This window comes from Macaca mulatta, chromosome 16, assembly GCF_049350105.2.
Source record: "Macaca mulatta isolate MMU2019108-1 chromosome 16, T2T-MMU8v2.0, whole genome shotgun sequence".
Classification (NCBI taxonomy): Eukaryota; Metazoa; Chordata; class Mammalia; order Primates; family Cercopithecidae; genus Macaca; species Macaca mulatta.
Window position 1 is genome coordinate 83,723,686 of NC_133421.1, and position 18,064 is coordinate 83,741,749.

The 18,064-nt window shown below is 46.6% G+C and overlaps 1 long non-coding RNA gene across 1 annotated transcript in view; it reads right to left on the reverse strand.

The window, feature by feature from the left end:
- Window positions 1-1,181: 1,181 nt before the first annotated feature.
- LOC144335923 (uncharacterized) overlaps window positions 1,182-18,064 on the reverse strand; it is a 44,885-nt gene continuing 28,002 nt past the window's right edge. The window contains exon 3 of the long non-coding RNA XR_013407193.1: window positions 1,182-3,473. This is a non-coding gene — a long non-coding RNA (uncharacterized LOC144335923). The remainder of the gene's footprint in view (window positions 3,474-18,064) is intronic.

Consider the following 18,064-nt stretch of genomic DNA (forward strand, 5'->3'; position numbering starts at 1 on the left):
TCCTATTATTTTGCCAAGAAATTGCATTTTGAATATCAAAAGCTGAATGTTAGCTCCCTTTTTCTTTCTGCTCTCCTCTGTAGCAACCTCAGTCTTTTTCCTCAAGGCCACTGGATGTCGGTTTAGGCTAAGGAGCAAAGGGAAAAGTCTCATTAATACTTTTCAAACGACGGCTCTCTTTCTCAGGTCAAAGCCAGGGAGAGTGAAAACTAGGAACAGTTAGAGATAAAATTTGCTGGACTATGTATTAGGTCTAGAAGGCTGGTCTAGCACTTTACTGCTGCCTCAAAGTAGTTACATTCCTGATTTGACAATCAGCATGCAGCCTGCTCTTCCTTTGAGCAGGGCAGACCCCATTTTATGAGTGCACCAAGATTTCTCCAGGAGGAAGGAACAGATTCAAGCTAACCAAGTGGCTGCATAGCTGATGAATAATCCAGGGGCCAGCTAAGAGTTGCAGCACAGAAGATGCTGAAAAAAGAGCCAGATGATCACATCTGCCCAGGGCAAAGCAACACCTCCCTGGGTGTTGCTGACACACCCATATTTGCACTTCTCTTCTTTTCCTGGCACGTGTCACTGACCGTCCCCTCCTTCATCCTGACAAGGGCAGACACAGCCATCTCCATGCCAACACACTCTCACCACACTGAAACTTCTACATGTGCAGTTTTTTCCCATGTTGATTGCACTCTGGGTTGGATGTGTCCAGTGACAGCTGCAGAGGTGCTGAGTGCACGGGTAGGTGACAGGCAGCTCGGCCCAGGAAGGTCTCCTCTCCTCTCTGTTCCCATCCACGTTAGCCTTAGAGAGCACATCCTGTCTATTGTCCTTCTCCCTATGTTTCAACACCTGTGCTACCTCTGCTGACTGAGTTACCAACAACACCATCCCTGCAACAATGCCAGCTCCTTTTCCTTAAGCAGCTCCTCTGTGCCCAGGTGGAGGCTGGATGCTTTCCATTTATTTCTTAGAAATACTCAGGCGTACTCTTGGGTGTATGTTACTCCCATTTCATAGATGTGAAAACTGAGACCAGGATAGAAAAATAGCTGGATCAAGGTCACACCACTAGGAGACGGGATCGTGGTACCTACTTTTTGGTCTGCTTAGCAAACTTTCCTATCATCAGAAGTATGAAAAGATAATTTTCCCAAAACAGGTGAGATCATGACTCATACTTTAACATGTGTTAAAGATTTTATTTGACTTAATGAGGGAACCAGGCAGATGTTACAAAGGAGAAGTCTGAAAAGCAGAAATTTATAGGGAGTAAGGAAAGTGGAAATGAATTTACAAATAGACCGAAACTGGCTTTTTCCTTAGGGAAGAGGGTATCGATTGAACCGCTGGACAGGATTTATTTGCATGTCTATAGACAAGAATTATTTTTGCATTGCTATCAGTTATGTACAACTTACAGAGCCATAAAATAGCTCAAAGACCCTGAAAGGCTAAAATCCGATAATATGCAAAGGTATGCTCGAAACAACCTAGTTTTCCATCGGCGACACCTAGTGATCTTTTTTGCTTATTCCAGATTTCCTTACAGGGTCAAGTCCTTGGCCAGATCTAGGTGATCCTGGTAACTTACGGAGAAAATCATCTTGGCTGATGTGGTCAGGCTACGGCAGCCAGTCACACAGAGGAAAGAGGAAAGGCAGATCTCCAATGTCACTGAGCATCTACCACATGTCAGGCACTACTTCAAATGCTTGGCACATGCTAATTCATTCAATCCTCACAATAACCTATGAGCAAGCCTTCGTTGCTGTTCCATCTTATGGATGAGGACAAGAGTACCTGGCCAGCTAAGGAACTTGTCCAAAGTCACACTCAAAGCCAGATGCAAACACAGAAGTCAGATGCCAGAGCCGTTGCTTGAAGCTCCATGCCATCTTGTCTCACAGAACGACCCGGAAAGACAAGCAGAGAGAAATAATGATGGGCAATGACAGAGCAAGATTGCAGATGGGGCTGAGGATGGGTTCAAGCCCCTATGGTTCTGGAACCTTTAGGAGGTTCTGGAAGGTTCTAGAGTCTTTCTTCCCTTGGATTCCTCAAGCAACCTCAGCATCCTTTTCCAGGTACCAAAGACAATATCTCTGTATCCTTTTGTTGCTTAAGCTCCTTTGAGTTGTACTTTATTTTTCATAAAGAATCTTGACTTATGCATCTATTAAGTGACAGAACTGAGTTTCAAACCCTCATGTGCCTAAAATGCATAGCTGCGTCTCTAAGTTTTCTCACCTGGAAATGGGACTATTCTAGTACCTACCCTGCTGGATTATTGTGACAGTTGGGTACATTGATTCAGTAAAGCTCTGAAAAGAATGCCTGGCAGCTAAAGGTACTCAGCATTATTATCAAGTTATTAAATTAGTGTTATCATCAGCTCCATTTTGCAGATCAGTACACTGGGACAAAAGATGTTATGAACTTTGTCCAAGATCACTCACCTGGCACCATTTATTAGCAAATGGCAGAGCCAGAAATTGAAACCAAGCAGTCATTGGAGCCTCTCGGCTTCACATCGACCCTGGGAGGGCCCTCAAGAAGTCATCTGCCCCCTGCCCTTCTGTCCAGAGCTGAGTGGGTGTTCCAGGAGCCTGGGCCAGGCTTCCGGGGCAGAAGGACTCCCACAGCTGGAGCTGGCTCCTTTCCCAGCTTGCTTGGAATTTAAAGAACCTCAAGAAGGTGGGGCCTTCCAGCTCTGAGCTGCAGCGGCCAGGTGAGCACAGCGCTCTGGGGCAGTGGCTCCCACTGAGCCCAGTTCTTATGCAAATGGACCTGCTCCCATCGCCTACCCAGGTGCCTATGGAGGCGCCACCATATCTCTCTACTTGCACTGCCTCCACGTCTTCTTCCCTGTCGTCTCCACCGTATGGAGGCATAAATCCAGTTAACGTGTCCAAAAAAGAAAAATCAAAATGTCAGATCTGCAGCGATGGTTCAATTGAAGGAATATTGATTGCCACAGAGAATATTCTCACTTTATTCACCTACTTAGTCTGCTCCCCTAGGCGCATATGAATTCATCAAATATTGTCACAACGAATAATAACGTTCATTCCCGCATTGTTGTGACTGCTTGGGCTTCGGTCCTGCTCACCATGCCTGACCCAGGTGGGGTAAGGCCAGGGGAGGGTGGGAAGGGAGAAGAGGGGGTTGCTGACGTGGTTGGATGTTTGTCCTCTCCAAATCTCATGTTGAAATGTGATCCACCATGTTGGAGATGGAGCCTAATGGAAGGTGTTTGGGTCACGGGGGCGGATGCTTCCTGAACAGCTTGGTGCCCTCTCTGCGGTAATGAGGGAGTTCTCCTTCTACTAGTTCACAGGAGAGCTGGTTGTTTAAGGAGTTCCCCTGTCACCATGAGACATGCCTGCTCCAACTTCACCTTCCACCATGAGTAAAATCTTCCTAAGTCCTCATCAGAAGCCAAGAAGATGCTGGTGCCATGCTTCCACAGCCTGCAGAATGATGAGCCAAATAAACCTCTTTATAAATTACCCAGCCCCCGATATTCCTTTATAGCAACACGAAATAGATGAATACACTGGCCAAGGCATCACATCATGGCATTTTACTCAAGACAAGACACTTTGCCATCTAGCATCTGAACTGATCTTCAACACCACCACGTGGGGGAGTCAGGAGGGAGAGAGTCAGGCCTCCCAAAGTGCTGGGATTACAGGGATGTGCCACAGTACGCAGCCCGAGACCCACATTTCTGAAACATCAACCAAGAAGAGGGGTCAGGCAGCCAAAGCCCCAGAATGCACTTGTACCATAAGTTGTGGGGTCTCTCCACTTTCCAGGAAAGCACAACCCTCAATATTTAGACCAGCCCTTTTTTACGGTGTGTCCCAAGGAACAAGGGATCTGAAATTCTGAAACGATTTTGCAGTCAAATAAATTTGGGGAACTTTGGGTTAATTAAAATTAAACAGATTATTTTGATCCAGGGTTTCTTGGAACCTCCATCATCTTGATTTTAATAAGAACAGCCCATGTTGCCTGTGGCCCAATGTGCCCAGCACTGTTCCAATACTATTTCCCATTTTATTTAAAATGGGCACTACTATGCCCATTTTACAGCTCAGGAAGCCAAGACACAGAGGGGAAGTGACCTGCCCAAGACCAGGAGTTCTCGCGTGATGGGACAAGATGAGCAAGCTAGAATCAGCAGCGACTCTGAGGCAGGTAGACAACACAACACTTCCCAACCTTACTCAGCTCTGGATCTGCCCCATCCTTTGTTCTGTCCCAGAGCATCTCATGGGACTCAGGTTCTGTGGAATATTTAAGAACTCTGGTTTAAACAACTTCCCCGACGGGCTAGCTCAGGTAGCTCTCAGAGCTCCGTTCAACGGCACAGCCAGAAGCAAATGCAAGTTGATTTGGTCTCTGAGTAGTGCCTCTTTCTTGTGCCCCAGGGAAGCTCCTGGGCTGTGGGGGGCCTGTATCCAAAGGCAGGAGCCCCTGGGGAAAATCCAAATGTTTGGCTGGATGGGGACCAGTGCTTCCACCTCTCTGTCCTCTTCCCTGGGCCACCTTGAAGCAGAGAGCTGAGGAAGATGGGATGGACTCCATGCTCTTCCTCCTCATCATGCGCCTGGCTGGACACCAGTTCTGGAACCTTCCAGCCAGAGGCAGAAAGGATCTTTCCAGTAGTTAGACTCAGCCCAGAGGAACAGAGACACTAATCACTTTGAACAACTGCCTCTCTGTCCCCACCTGGGGCTCAGCCACACCCACCATAATTTCTGACTCGATGTGATGCTTTGGCTGGAGTCCACAACAGATGCATGGAGTGGGGGATTTTATTCCCAGGAGTCTTTGCCAGGAGCTCATCCCTGGGAGGGAGAGGGGAAATGTGGCCTCAATAGAAGAATATCAATAGGAAACCATGGTGAGAAGACATAGTTGGCCAGAGCTGGGGATGGAGTAATTAATTCTACTTAAGTAAAATGTTACTAATAATTAAACGTAGTAATTAAGAAAAATTGGATCAGCTGTTGTCAATGTGGCACAGAAGCAGGAGCTCCACTGACACATTCTTTGGGCAGCTTCCCGCTGGGAGCGGATGGGACTAGACACAGCCCACAAGGTCACCTTGGGGCCCAGGAGAAACCAGAGGAGCTATGAGCTGGAGAGGCCTCTGTGAGAGGAAGCCACAGGCTTGGGGACATGTCTGGTAAGGTGACAAGTCCAGAAGGCTGGCGAAGACTCTACGAGAAGGAAATCCAGAATCTGGCACCAGTATGTCCACCTGTACAAAGCACAGGAAGTCTGTGCCAGATAGGGACAGCAGAGAGCAGCTCTCAGGCAATAGAGGGGCAGGTGAGATGCTTAAGAGAGACGGATCCCCGTGGATGGAAGACGAGACAGGCAGAGAGGACAGTTCAGGACTCAGGCAAGGACAGGCATCTGTTGGTCGGCAAGTGAGTCTTCAGTGGTCATAACTCAGGTGAAGTCGGGAGGCAGCAAAGTGTCATAGCTGGAGCCAGAACTGGAAGACAGACACACTAGCTAAGGGAGGGCTCCTCAGCCTTGGCACTATGGACATTTGGAGTCAGACAATTCTTTGTGTTGGAGGGAGTGGGGGCCTGTCCCAGGCATCATAGGATGTTTAGCAGCAACCCTGGCCTCTACCCACTAGATGCCAGAATTATCCCCCAATTATAACAATAAAAAATGTCTCCAGGCATTGCCAAATGTTTCCTTGGAGGCAAAATCACCCCCAGATGCAAACCACTGAGGTTATTTTTCTTTTTTAACCAGCCACTGAACGTCACAAAGGTTTACTGCTTACTCTTCTGAAGAGAGCGTTTTACTCCATGGAGTCATTCAAGCCCCAGGCTTCCTCCCACTCATGGCTCACTGACCCCCAGGCTCAGGGGCCTCCACTGGATCATTCACATCCAGCTGGTCAATGAGCTCAGGGGCAGTGTGGAGAGATTTTGGGGCCAGGCCTGGAAGTGACTGATATCACTTCTGTCCATGGGCTACTGGCCCCACTTAACAGCAAAGGATGAACCTGGCACAGCAGTGGGCAAGGAGGGAACCCCAGATATGATGGACAGCTACCCCCATGCCATGTCAGCTCCTGGTCCTGGCCCTGACTCTGCCATGGATGGCTCCTCTCACCTGGGCCAGTCCCTCCTCCAGGCCTCAGTTTCCTTCTCTTAAAAGGCCTCTTTCATAAACAAAAGGTGGTCTATCCATTCAATGGAATATTACTCAACATAAAACAGAATGAAGCACTGATATGGGCTCAACACAGATGAACCTCAAAAACAAGCCGTGTGAAAGAAGCCAGACACAAAAATATTTTATAATTCCATTTCTATGAAATATCCAGAATAGGTAAATCCATGGAGACAGAAAGCAGGTTAGTGGTTGTCAGGGACTGGGGGGAAGGAGAGTAGGGAGTGACTGCTTAATGAGTCCCAGGTTCCCTTTTAGGGTGCTTAAAAAATATTTTAGAACTACACAGAGGTGATGAATGTACTAAATGCTGCTGAATTGTACACTTTAAAATGGTTAATTTTATGTTATGAGAATTTTACCTCAATTTAAAAAAATTAAAGGAACTTCCAGCTATAATCTTCAGTGAATGCTTAAGATCCAGGCAGTACAGGAACCAGGGCACCCAAAGGTAGGAAAATGGGAATCTGTTTTCCCCAGAGACACACCCCAATTAAATAAGAAAACAAAGTCCCCTAGTCCCCACTCTGCCTTTTGAGTCAATACAATATAAGTGAGCTTTGTAAACTATAAAGCTCTCTATAAATATAAGCAGACATTATTACTGGGGCACTATTTAGGATCTCATTATTATTCTGAATGCAGCCAGGGCAGGGCTGGTCATGAAGGGAGTGAGCTGCATAAATGTGTGTGTATTAAGGGCAAGCCAGTACAGGGGTTCTAAATGCAGTGGCCCAGAACAGCCATTACTATTTAGGATGAGGTAAATTAATAATGAAGCTGCTATTTCTTGCTTCCTGGGTGCCCGACACTACACAACACACCTTCCATGCATCTATTCAGTTAATCTTCTCTGCAATCTTGAAAGGTAGTAGGATTAGAACTGTTTTAAGATGAGAAATAGAAAAGTGAAAGGTTAAATAACTTGCTATATGAGTTATCTATTGCTAAGTAACAATTTATCCCAAAACTTAAACTGTGGCTTAAAACACAGTTATTATCTCACACTTTCTGCAGGCTGAGAATTTGGGCAGAGCTCAACTGTCCTCTGTCTCAGGGTCCTCATGGGCTCCAGTTGAGGGGCTGGGGTCTCATCTGAAGGTTCAGCTGTGGAAAGATCCACATCCAAGCTCATGTGGTCATTGTGATTCAGTTCCTTAAGGGACTGAGTGTCTTGGATCCTAGCTGGCAGGTGGCTGGAAGCCACTCTCAGTTTCTTGTCACATGAGCCTCTCCAACATGGCAGCTTGCTTCATAAAAGTGGCAAGCCAAGAAGGCACTAGAATCTAACAAGACAGAGATTTTCATCTAATGCAGCCTGTCATGGAGGAGCATCTCCTCACCTTTGCTGTCTTCTATTGGCTAGAAGCAAGTCACTAGGTCCAGCCCACACTCTAGGGGAGGGGACTAACACAAGGGCATGAGCACCAGGAGGTGGGAATCAGGGAGGGGGACCATCTCAGAGTCTTCCCATCATGCTTGCCAAAGGTCTGTGGGTGCTAGAGAGCCAAGCTACATGTACCCTGGCTTTGTAGAGGAGGCTCAAGTCCATATCATTGCACTGTACTTTCTCCATGTTCTTCAAGGGTAGGCAGGGCATAGGGGAAGGCAAAGACAGACAGAGAAAGAGAGATTTTTCTATAGAACAAAAATAAGCTCTTCTTGACCAGGCTACACTGATGAGGCTGTTCCTACAGGACACAGCCCACAGCTAAGGCTGCCCCCAATATTAATGGTGTCCTCATTAGAGACATAAGCAGGGTTGTATTTTAATTCCCTGGCAGAACCCTGAGCACCTAAAGGGGAGACTTGCCACATCCTCCTCATCATGACTATTAATAGGCTGGGAACACTCAGGGCTGCTCAAGCCCAGGGTTGGCAACTCCCACTCCCACCAACACAAGCAGCTCAAGTCTTCTCAAGGCCTTCTTTACACCAGCCCCATAGACCTGCAGTAACCAAGGGCAACACCCGGCCTTTCCCCCAAGGCTGGTACAGTGTGTGCCTGGAACTTGGGTTTTCTGAGCATCTGGGAGATAAGGGTGAAAGACCCAACCTGTCACCACCCAACCTGCTCAAGGGAAGAGCCTCATCTCCTATCCCTGTCTCCCTGGCAGCCAGCACAGTGCCTGGCAGGTGGGCCTCAGTGGATGAGTCAATGGCTGCCCACAGGGGTCATCTATGCAGATGTGGTAGGATGCCCATGAGACCAAGTTTGCGCAGGGAAAATTAGTCTCCACCAACTTCTGATTTCCCATCTATCTTTGGGTGAGGGGGATGTTTTCAAACTCTCTAATGGCCAAAAGACCAAGGCAGAGGGGAGGACACCTGAGATTAGCAGGCTAAGTGCTTTTGTAAGTATTTACCTTCTTGGTGCCCCAGAAATATAACCATCCAAAATGTGACCCTCCCAGCACCCCCCGCTTCCAATTCAGACAGAGTAGAGCTGCCATGCCTCAGTGTACCTCCAGGGTTGGAAGTGAACACCTGCCAGTGTCCCACCCCCATTTCTTTCTCTAGGGATTGCCAGATTTTTGAAACATAAAAGCCTCTATGCAATCCCCTTCCAGCCATAGAGTGGGGCCATTGGCTCTTCAGCCTCCCTTCCAAGTAAAAGTCTTGAGAGATTCCAGTGTGCATTGCTTTCTCCTCACCATTCTAGGGGTGCTTATCATTAATGGGTCCAAAGCGAGTTCTCTGGCTTCTTTCTTACTAAAGCAGGAATACAAAAAATCTTAATATCAGGATCCCTTCCACCTCTGACTATATACATGCATGTGTATGCAGCCTAACAGTTTGTGCCACATGAGTAATCTAGAAGGTCACGTTTCCTTCCACGGCCTCCCTAGCTTGGATGGGCTGGTAACTATATCATTCTTATTTGCAAGGCTGGACTAAATCTTGTAGGGCATGTTATCCAAAGGCCATGGAGACCTCTTGACTCCTCCAACAGGAAAATGGGCAGCTCCTCCCCGTGAGAAGTCTTGGCCAAGGAGGGTCAGAGCCCCCACCCCCTGCCCACCCACTCTCTACCCACTCCTCCCCAATCACAGGTCTCCTTTCCTCCAAGTTCTGGCATGCCTCCTCCTGCCTCCCTAGGCCCAACTTTGCTATGCTGGGAGCAAAGAAAGCTTTATTGAATTTTCGCAAGTACTTTGCATGGCATCTGATTTACAATTCATAACCTGGATTATACTGCCAGTTCAGCCTTCCGGGGTCGGTGTAATTTAGATCTCGGAAATATTTGCCGTGCTTTCAATTCCCCTGACATCTGAGGGGTTGGAAATGGATTCTGCCCCTGGAGGTTTGCTATTTGGAGGGGCCGATGGAAGGGGGTACAGGGACGAAGACAGCTCACAAAGGGGTGGTGGGGAGGCAGTGAGACATGAAAACTGAGAGGCAGGGAAAAGATAAAGTTAAACACCAGCAGGAGGGAATTATCCCGGCCCGCGGGATAGTCAGAGCAGGCCCTGGAGGAGGGGGTGGGAATTTGGGGAACAAGAGACACGAGAAATGGAGACAAGCCAGTGCTCTGATCAAGTCTCTTTTAATGGCGGTAATGCAGTGCCTTATATACATTTGGAGGGGAAGGGGTTGGGCTAAGGCGGAAATGATCTCATTGCCGAGGGCGTGGCCAGGTTAGTTTCGGTTTCTCTGGTCGGACGTCATGTTGCGCTTGCGCTATTAAGTAACAATTTCCCCGGGTGCGGGAAAAGTGAGTGAAGAAGAAGCAGGAAGAGCGCCATCTTTAATGAGGTATTAGTACAGGGGAAAAAAGGCAAAGATAGGGAGAAGGTGTGGGGTGGAAATGAATATAGCTCAGGCGTTTAATCCTCAATTATTATTCGCTATGGCCGGGGCGTGCAGCTCCGGACAGGGAATGATCACATGCATGAGACAGACGGGCAGAGTAGGCCATGTGACCACGGCTCCCTATCACCTGCACACGTCATCTCTGCCTGTGCAGTGTTGGCCCTGGGGACAGGAGTGCTGCTGTCCAGGGGAAGTGGCTTGGCAGCGTGGAACAACCCACCTTCCCATCCCACCTTCTGGTCCTGCCTTTTTCCCTACCTGGCTATAAGAGGGGCAAATCCATTAGCCTTTTTCTTTAACCAGTCTTATATAATTCACATACCATACAATTTGCCATTTAAAGTGTGCAATTCAGGCCAGGCACAGTGGCTCATGCCTGTAATCCCAGCACTTTGGGAGGCCGAGGTGGGCAGATCACTTGAGGTCAGGAGTTCAAGACCAATTGGCCAACATGGCGAAGCCCCATCTCTACTAAAAAATATACAAAAATTATCCGGGCGTGGAGGTGGGCACCTGTAATCCCAGATATTCTGGAGTCTGAGGCAGGAGAATTGCTTGAACCCAGGTGGCAAAGGTTGTAGTGAGCAGAGATTGCACCACTGTACTCCAGCCTGGGTGACAGAGTGAGACTCCATTTCAAAAATAAATAAATAAAAATAAAATTTGCAATTCAATGGCTTTTAGTTTATTTACAAAGTTGTACACACATCACCATGATCAATTTTTGAACATTTTCATTACCCCACATAAATACCCTGCTCGCCTGGGCCATCATCCCTATACTAGTTTCCTGGGGCAGTTATAACAAATTAATCATAAACCTGGTGCCTTAAAATAACAGAAATTGGTTCTCTGTCTGTTGTGGACGCCAGAGTCTGAAATCAAGGTATGGGCAGGGCCATGGTCCCTCCAAAGGCTCCAGGGGAGAGTCCTTCCTTGCCTCTTCCAGCTCCTGGTGGCTCCAGGCGCTGCTTCGCTTGGGGCTACATGGTTCCAATCTGTGCCTCTGTCTTCACATGGCCTTCTCCCCTGTGCCTCTGAGGGCCAAATCTCTCTCAGCCTTTTTCTTATAAGGACACATGTCATTGGGCCCATCCTAAACCTAGCATGACCTCATCTTTAGGGTCCACCCTAAATCTAACATGACCTCATCTTTAGAGTCCACCATAAATCTAGCATGACCTTATCTTTAGGGTCCACCCTAAGTCTAGGATGACCTCATCTTCAGGGTCCACCCCAAATCTAGGATGAACTCATTTTTAGGGTCTCCCTTAAATCTAGGATGACCTCATCTTAAGACCTTTAACTTAATTATATCTAATATGACTCTTAAAAAAATGAGTCCACCTTCACAGGTTCTACAGGTTAGAATATGGACATATCTTTTGGGGGAACACAATTCCACCCACTATATTGTCCTTTTGCCCCTGTCTTCCCCAGCTCCTGGCAACCACTAATCTACATAGATTTGTCTATTTTGAACATCTTATATGAATGGAACCATATAATACGCTGTCCTTTGTGATTGGCTTTTTTCACTTAGCACAATGTTCTCAAGGTTCATCCATGTTCTAGTATTTATCAGTATTTCATATCTTTCAATTATTGAATAATATGGATATATAACATCATATTTATCCATTCATCAGTTGATAGACATATGGGTTCTCTCTCTCTATATATATTTTTTTGCTATTCTGAATACCATTGCTGTGAAAATTCATGTACAACCCCTAACCACTTTTACCTTTAGCAAAATAGTGAGAATTTCATACTTGTCTTCCCCAAATCCCAGAGTTAGGATGAGTATGGCAGGCAGCTTCCAGAATGGCTCTGAGTGTTCTCCCATCTCCTGGTATTCACGCTCTTGTATAATCCTCTTGCCTTGAGCATGGGATGGACCTAGAGATTTATTTCTAATAAATAGAATATGGCAAAAATGATGGGATGTCACTACCAAGATTAGGCTGTAAAACACTGTGACTTCTGGCTTGCTCTCACTCTCTTGCTTGCTCACTTACTTTCTCTATTGAATCAACCTGCTTTGTTGTAATCTTTTCTATGGAGAAGGCCATGTAGCAAGGAACTAAGGACAGCCTCTGGCCAACAGCCCTCTAGGGACTAGGTCTTGCCAGCAACCACATGAGTGAGCATGAAAGTGAATCCTTCCCCAGCCAAGACTTCAGATTAGACTGAATCCCTCACTGACATCTTGATTACAGCCTGGAGAGATACCCTGAGCCAGAGGACCCAGCAAAGATCACCAGGATTCTTGACCCTTAGACTGTGAGAGGATATTGTATGTGTGTTGGTTTAAGCTACACTGTTTTAGGGTAATTTTTATGCAGCCTTAGATAAAGTGAAGATAGAAGAAAAGATACTCTTGGGAGACCCTGAGCTACCAGGATGGTGGATCAGGGATAAGCTTATTGGGAACTGACACTTAGCCCAGATTAGCTGATGTTGAAAAGTCTTGGCTGCAGACATCCCAACACAAAAGTCTATTAAATGATTTGGTTTTCTTCTTTGGGATGGAGGAGAAGTGCTGAGATAACCAGAGTGGAAAAATCAGATGTGATATGCCATCTTCCTCCCTCTGAAGCTACAGAGCCCTGAAGGCATGGAAGTGAAGGAAGGAGCAGTGGTTAGCTCCAAATTTGATCAAAAGCACTACAAAGACTACAATTGGGTCAAGGAACTAGAAATCTGGGCTTCCAGGACACTGCTCTTTCTAGTGCACTAGATTTCCTAAAGGGCAAAGAAAGCACATTATATGATCCAGAAAAGACTGCTTAGGTGGCTGAGAGGGTGAATACCTGAGGACAAGAAAATATTAAGGCTTAATGAAACTATCAAAGTGTTAAAACTTTATTCCAAAAATGGCTATGACCATATCACTCAGCCTGCATGGTCTTCTCACAATGTAACTTTGCCACTTCCCCTATCAAAAAGTAAAGCCAGTATCTTCCCTGGAACCTAATCAGACCTTAGTGACTCCTTCAGCAAAGTATGGCAGGAATGATGCTATGTGACTTCCAAAGCTAGGTCATAACAGCTGACAGTTTCCACTTGCCTGTCTCTTGGGATGCTTACTCTTGGAACCCAGCTGCCATGTTGTGAGGAAGCCCAGGCCACATGGAGAAGCCATGTGTAGGTGCCCTGTCAGACAGCTCCAGCCAAGGTCCCAGCCAATAGCCGGCATTAACTACCAGACATGAGAGTGAGGAAGTCTTTCAGATGACTCCTGCCACCATCGGAATACAACCACATGAGAGAACCCAAGTGAGAACTGACTGGCTAAGACCAGTTAACCTCAAAAATCATGAGGAATAGTAATAATTAATTATAGTTGTATTAGTCTGTTCTTGCCCTGCCACAAAGAACTACTTGAGACTGCGTAATATAAAAAGAAAAGAGGTAATTGGCTCATGGTTCTTCAGGCTGTGCAGGAAGCATGACTGGGGAGGCCTCAGGAAACTTACAGTCATGGTGGAAGATGAAGAGGAAGAAGGCATAGCTTACATGGCTGGAGCAGGAGGAAGAGAGAGAAGAGGGAGCTGCTACACATGTTTAAACAATGAGAACTCCTGAGAGCCCACTCACTATTACAAGAACAGCAAGGAGTAAGTTTGCCCCCATGATCCAGTCACCTCCCACCAGGCCCCTCCTCCAACACTGGGGATTACAATTCAACATGAGATTTCAGCAGGGACAAAACTCCAAAGCATATCAACAGTTGTTTCATACCACTACATTTGAGTTGGTTTGTTAGATACCTACAGGCAACCCAAACCAAAAATGCTATAATCATGAAGATGATGTATAGATAGATAGATAGATAAACTGACAGATGGATTGATGGATCAATGGGTGCATGGATGGATGGATAGATGGATGAATGGATGCAGAGATGGATGAGGAGATGGAGAGGGTAACAGAGAGACATCAGATGAACACTTACTATGTGTCAGACACTAGACCAAGGGATTTATTCACATTATCTCTTTTTTAATTCTCACAACAGTCTTATGAAGCTGGTATTCTTATTCCCACATATAGAAACAGTAACTTAGATTTAGAGAGGTTCAACAATGTTCCTGAGGTTACACAGCTAGCATGGAACAGGTTCTCCTGACCCCAAAGTCCATGATCATGACATGTCTGGTGTGGAGCACAGGTAAGGGTGTGAAACTGAGGATGAAAGTAATAAAAATTCTAGGCCTAATTAACTCAGGCAGACCTTAACTACTGGGGCTTACTCATGACACCAGTCTCACCTTTTCTGGATGCCTCACTTCAGGATTTTGTCTGGAGTACATGTTGCCCTTTATTCTCCTGCTGAGGACTACAGAAAAAAACTATTTTTTGACATAAGAACAAGGAACCTAAGACAGAAGGCTCCCTCCTGTGCTGTCTTTCATTCTGAAAAGACAATGACCAAAATGGGAAGAGCTGTTTTGCTGGTATTGTTGTTGTCATGATGGTGATGGTGATGGTGGAGGTTGTCATGATGATGGTGAATGGTAGTGAGTGGTGGTGGAAGTAGTAGTAGTGATAGTAATGATGGTGATAATGGTGATGGTGGTGATCATAGTGATGGTGGTGGTGGTGATGGTAGTGGTGATGGCTATGGTGGTGATGATGGTGGTGTAGTAGTGGTGGTTGTAGGGGTGATGGTGGTGATAGTAGTGGTGGCGGTAGTGGACATGGTAGTGATGATGGTGGTAATTATTTTGGTGATGGTGGTGATGGTAATGATGGTGGTAGTGGTGATGGTGATAGTGGTGATAGTGATGGTGGTGGTGATGGTAGTGATGGTGGTAGTGATGGTAGTAACGATGTTGGTGGCAGTAATAATGATGGTGGTGGTAATGATTTTGGTCATGTTGATGGTGATTGTGATGGTAATGGTGGTGGTGGTGATGGTGGTGATACTAGTAATGGTGGTAGTGCTGGTGGTGATAGTAGTGATGGAGGTGGTTGTGGTGATGATAGTGCTGGTTGTAGTGATGATGGTAGTTGTAATAATGTGGTGGCGATGATGGTGATAGTAGTAATGGTGGTGGTGATGATCGTGGTGGTGATGTGGTAGTGGTGTTAGTAGAGATGATGGAGGTAACAGTGGTGATGATGGTAGATGTGGTCATGGTGATGGTGGTAGTGGTAGTGGTGTTAGCAGTGATGGTGACAGTGGTGATGATGGTGATGATAATAGCAGTGCTGGAAGTGGTGGTAATGATGATGGTGGTGGTGGAAATGATTGCGGCGTTGGTGGTAGGCATGGTAGTGTTGATAGTGGTGCTAGTGATGATGGTGGTGGTATTAGTCAAAATCCATGGACTCTCTCAGCAGAAAAGGGAGGCTTCTGGCCAGGATCATGCAAAACCCTCTCCTCTAAAGTCCAACAAAAGAAGATGAGCATGGTATGTGGCATCCATAGAATAGAGCTGGTTATATAAGGCCCTTCCAAACTCTTCCAGCAGCCAAGAACCTCAGAGCTATTGACACTTGCCTTCTCTCCTATGTTTGTTCTAAATCTGGTTCACTGTGGCTCAAGAGCTATTACTGATCCTAATTTAAAAACCCAATGCAAATGGAGGGTCCTTATGAGTTTAACACATCACTCCCAAGGCTCAGCACAGTGCCTGGCCTATAATAAGCCCTTGATACACATTTATGAATAAACAAACCCTTCAGCAAGATATAGTTCTACTGAGGACCAGAAATATCCACAGTTGAATTCAAAAATATTTCCTGAAGCTCTCAGGGAGGGGTATCCTAATCTAGGAGTTGGGAAGCCTGGACATACCTTAAGACAAAGATGGCTTCAGAGTGCTTCTAACCATAGAAATTGTGCCCTAATCACATTATTCAAGGATGCATAAATTGGCTGCTGACTAAGCCTTTTGTGTGGCCTGAAAGAAAACAGACTTTGTGAGAAGTTAGTACAGCAAAAAGTAATAGCTAATGTTTCTGATGGCTTGTGATGTGTCATTTAAAAACTTTACACAAATTTACTTATTTGAACTCACAGCAACCCTATCATGCATGTGCTATCACTATCATTATCAATCATCATCATCATGATTTTATGGAGGAAGAACTGTAGACCAGACACAGGAAGAACAAGCAAGCTGCCCACAGTGTCACAGCTAGCTAAGCCAGAGCTGGACAAATCCCAGGCAGTCTAGGCTGCTAACCACTGTGCCACCTGGCCCCTTCCCTTCCGTTGTTTCCTATGAGCCTGGCCCTGCACTCTGCACCTTTCTATGAGTTGTTGCATTCCATGATGGCTTCAGTTCTATGCAATAGGTGTGCTATTGGGGTCCTGGGAGGAAGCAGTTGGCCTACTTAGAGGTGTGATGGAAGAGAGTCTGATATGGTTTCGCTGTGTCCCCACCCAAATCTCATCTTGAATTGTAGCTCCCATAATTTCCACTTGTTGTGAGAGGGACCCAGTGAGAGATAATTGATTCATGGGGGCAGTCTCCCCCATACTGTTCTCATAGTAGTGAAAAAGTCTCATGAGATCTGATGGTTTTATAAGGGGTTTCCACTTTCACATGGCTCTCATTCTCCCTTGTCTGCCACCATGTAAGATGTGCCTTTCACCTTCCACCATGATTGTGAGGCCTCCCCAGTCATGTGGAACTGTGAGTCCATTACACCTCTTTCCTTTATAAATTACCCAGTCTTGGGTATGTCTTTATCAGCAGCATGAAAATGGACTAATACAGAGTACCAGTGAAAGAACCATTGACAATGCTGAAACAGGCTAAGGGGATCCAAGGAATGAGGAGTCACACCCAGGGCCCAGCCAGAGACGGAAGCCAATATGCCCCTAGGACTGAGAGGGTAAAGGAAGAGCTTGGAAACAGAGGGGACTATAGGAGAAGGTCTTGACAGCTACTGCCAAGCCACTGCCTGGCTTGGAAGGAGCCAGGACCCAGTGTCGTCACTTCTCTCATCTTACCCTCTGAGCTCTGTTACTGCCACATCTGTGCAAGCCACAGCTAAGGTCCTCAGAGGCCAGCCTCCCAGTCAGAGCAGGTGGAGAAGGAGGGAGGGTGGTCTGCAAAGTAAATGGACACCTTCCAGCATGGCCGAGGCTAAGAAGTTGAGACTAAGAGAGTTTCCGCAACTTGCCCAAGGACACAAGCTTGGAGGTGAGAACGCCAGGTGGACTTCGGAATTCTTCCCACGGCTGCCTCTGTGGCCTGAGTCACAGCGAGGAAGGCTTTCATGTATGTACATTGGTGTAAATGATCATCAGCCAGGCTGCCAGCAGCCTCCGCAGTGTTCTTATAATGGGATTTTAATTCACTCCCCCCATCGTCCTGCTGAGCTGAGAAGCGCTCCTGTTTGTCTACTTCTTGTTAAGCTGCTGCTTCAAAGCAGAAACAGGAGGCAGTCCCTCTGGTCCACTTGCCATTCACACTCTTTGGGCCAAACCCCCTTCCTCATGGCCCCCAGCAGTTTCCACAAATGCTGCCATCCCACCTGTAGCCAGAGAGGAGAAGATATATAGAGTCCACCTTTGGAAAGAGGAGAGGAGCTGGCCACAGCCCGGGGACACTGACCGGCAGCCTGGCAAGAAGAGAAAGTGGCTGTTTACCCTGAGCCAGGCTTTGGAGTCTAACAGAACCTGGTTCCCAGTCTTCCCCATATTGGGGAGCACCACCACAGTCACTCAACTGTTCAGGAAAGAAGCTCGTGTGCTCACTCTTGACTCCTGTTTTTCTCACCTCTACATCCAATCATCAGCAAGTCCTTTCCAGAGAAGCAATCCCACCAGTCTGTGTCCATTCTTCTGACAGGCTGGGGTTGACTTCCGCTTCTTTGGACACTCTATTATAAGTGGAATTCCCTTTATAATGGGTGTGCTCCTGCAAATTTGGGCTTAAGCTGCATTTTTGTAAATTGAACCCCAACACGCCATTGGCTTACCCAAGCTGTCACTGAGGTTGGCTCCTCAGGGAATCCTAACACTTTAACCCTATTTCTACCGCTGGAAGACTCTAGAATTTTCCAAAAGGCA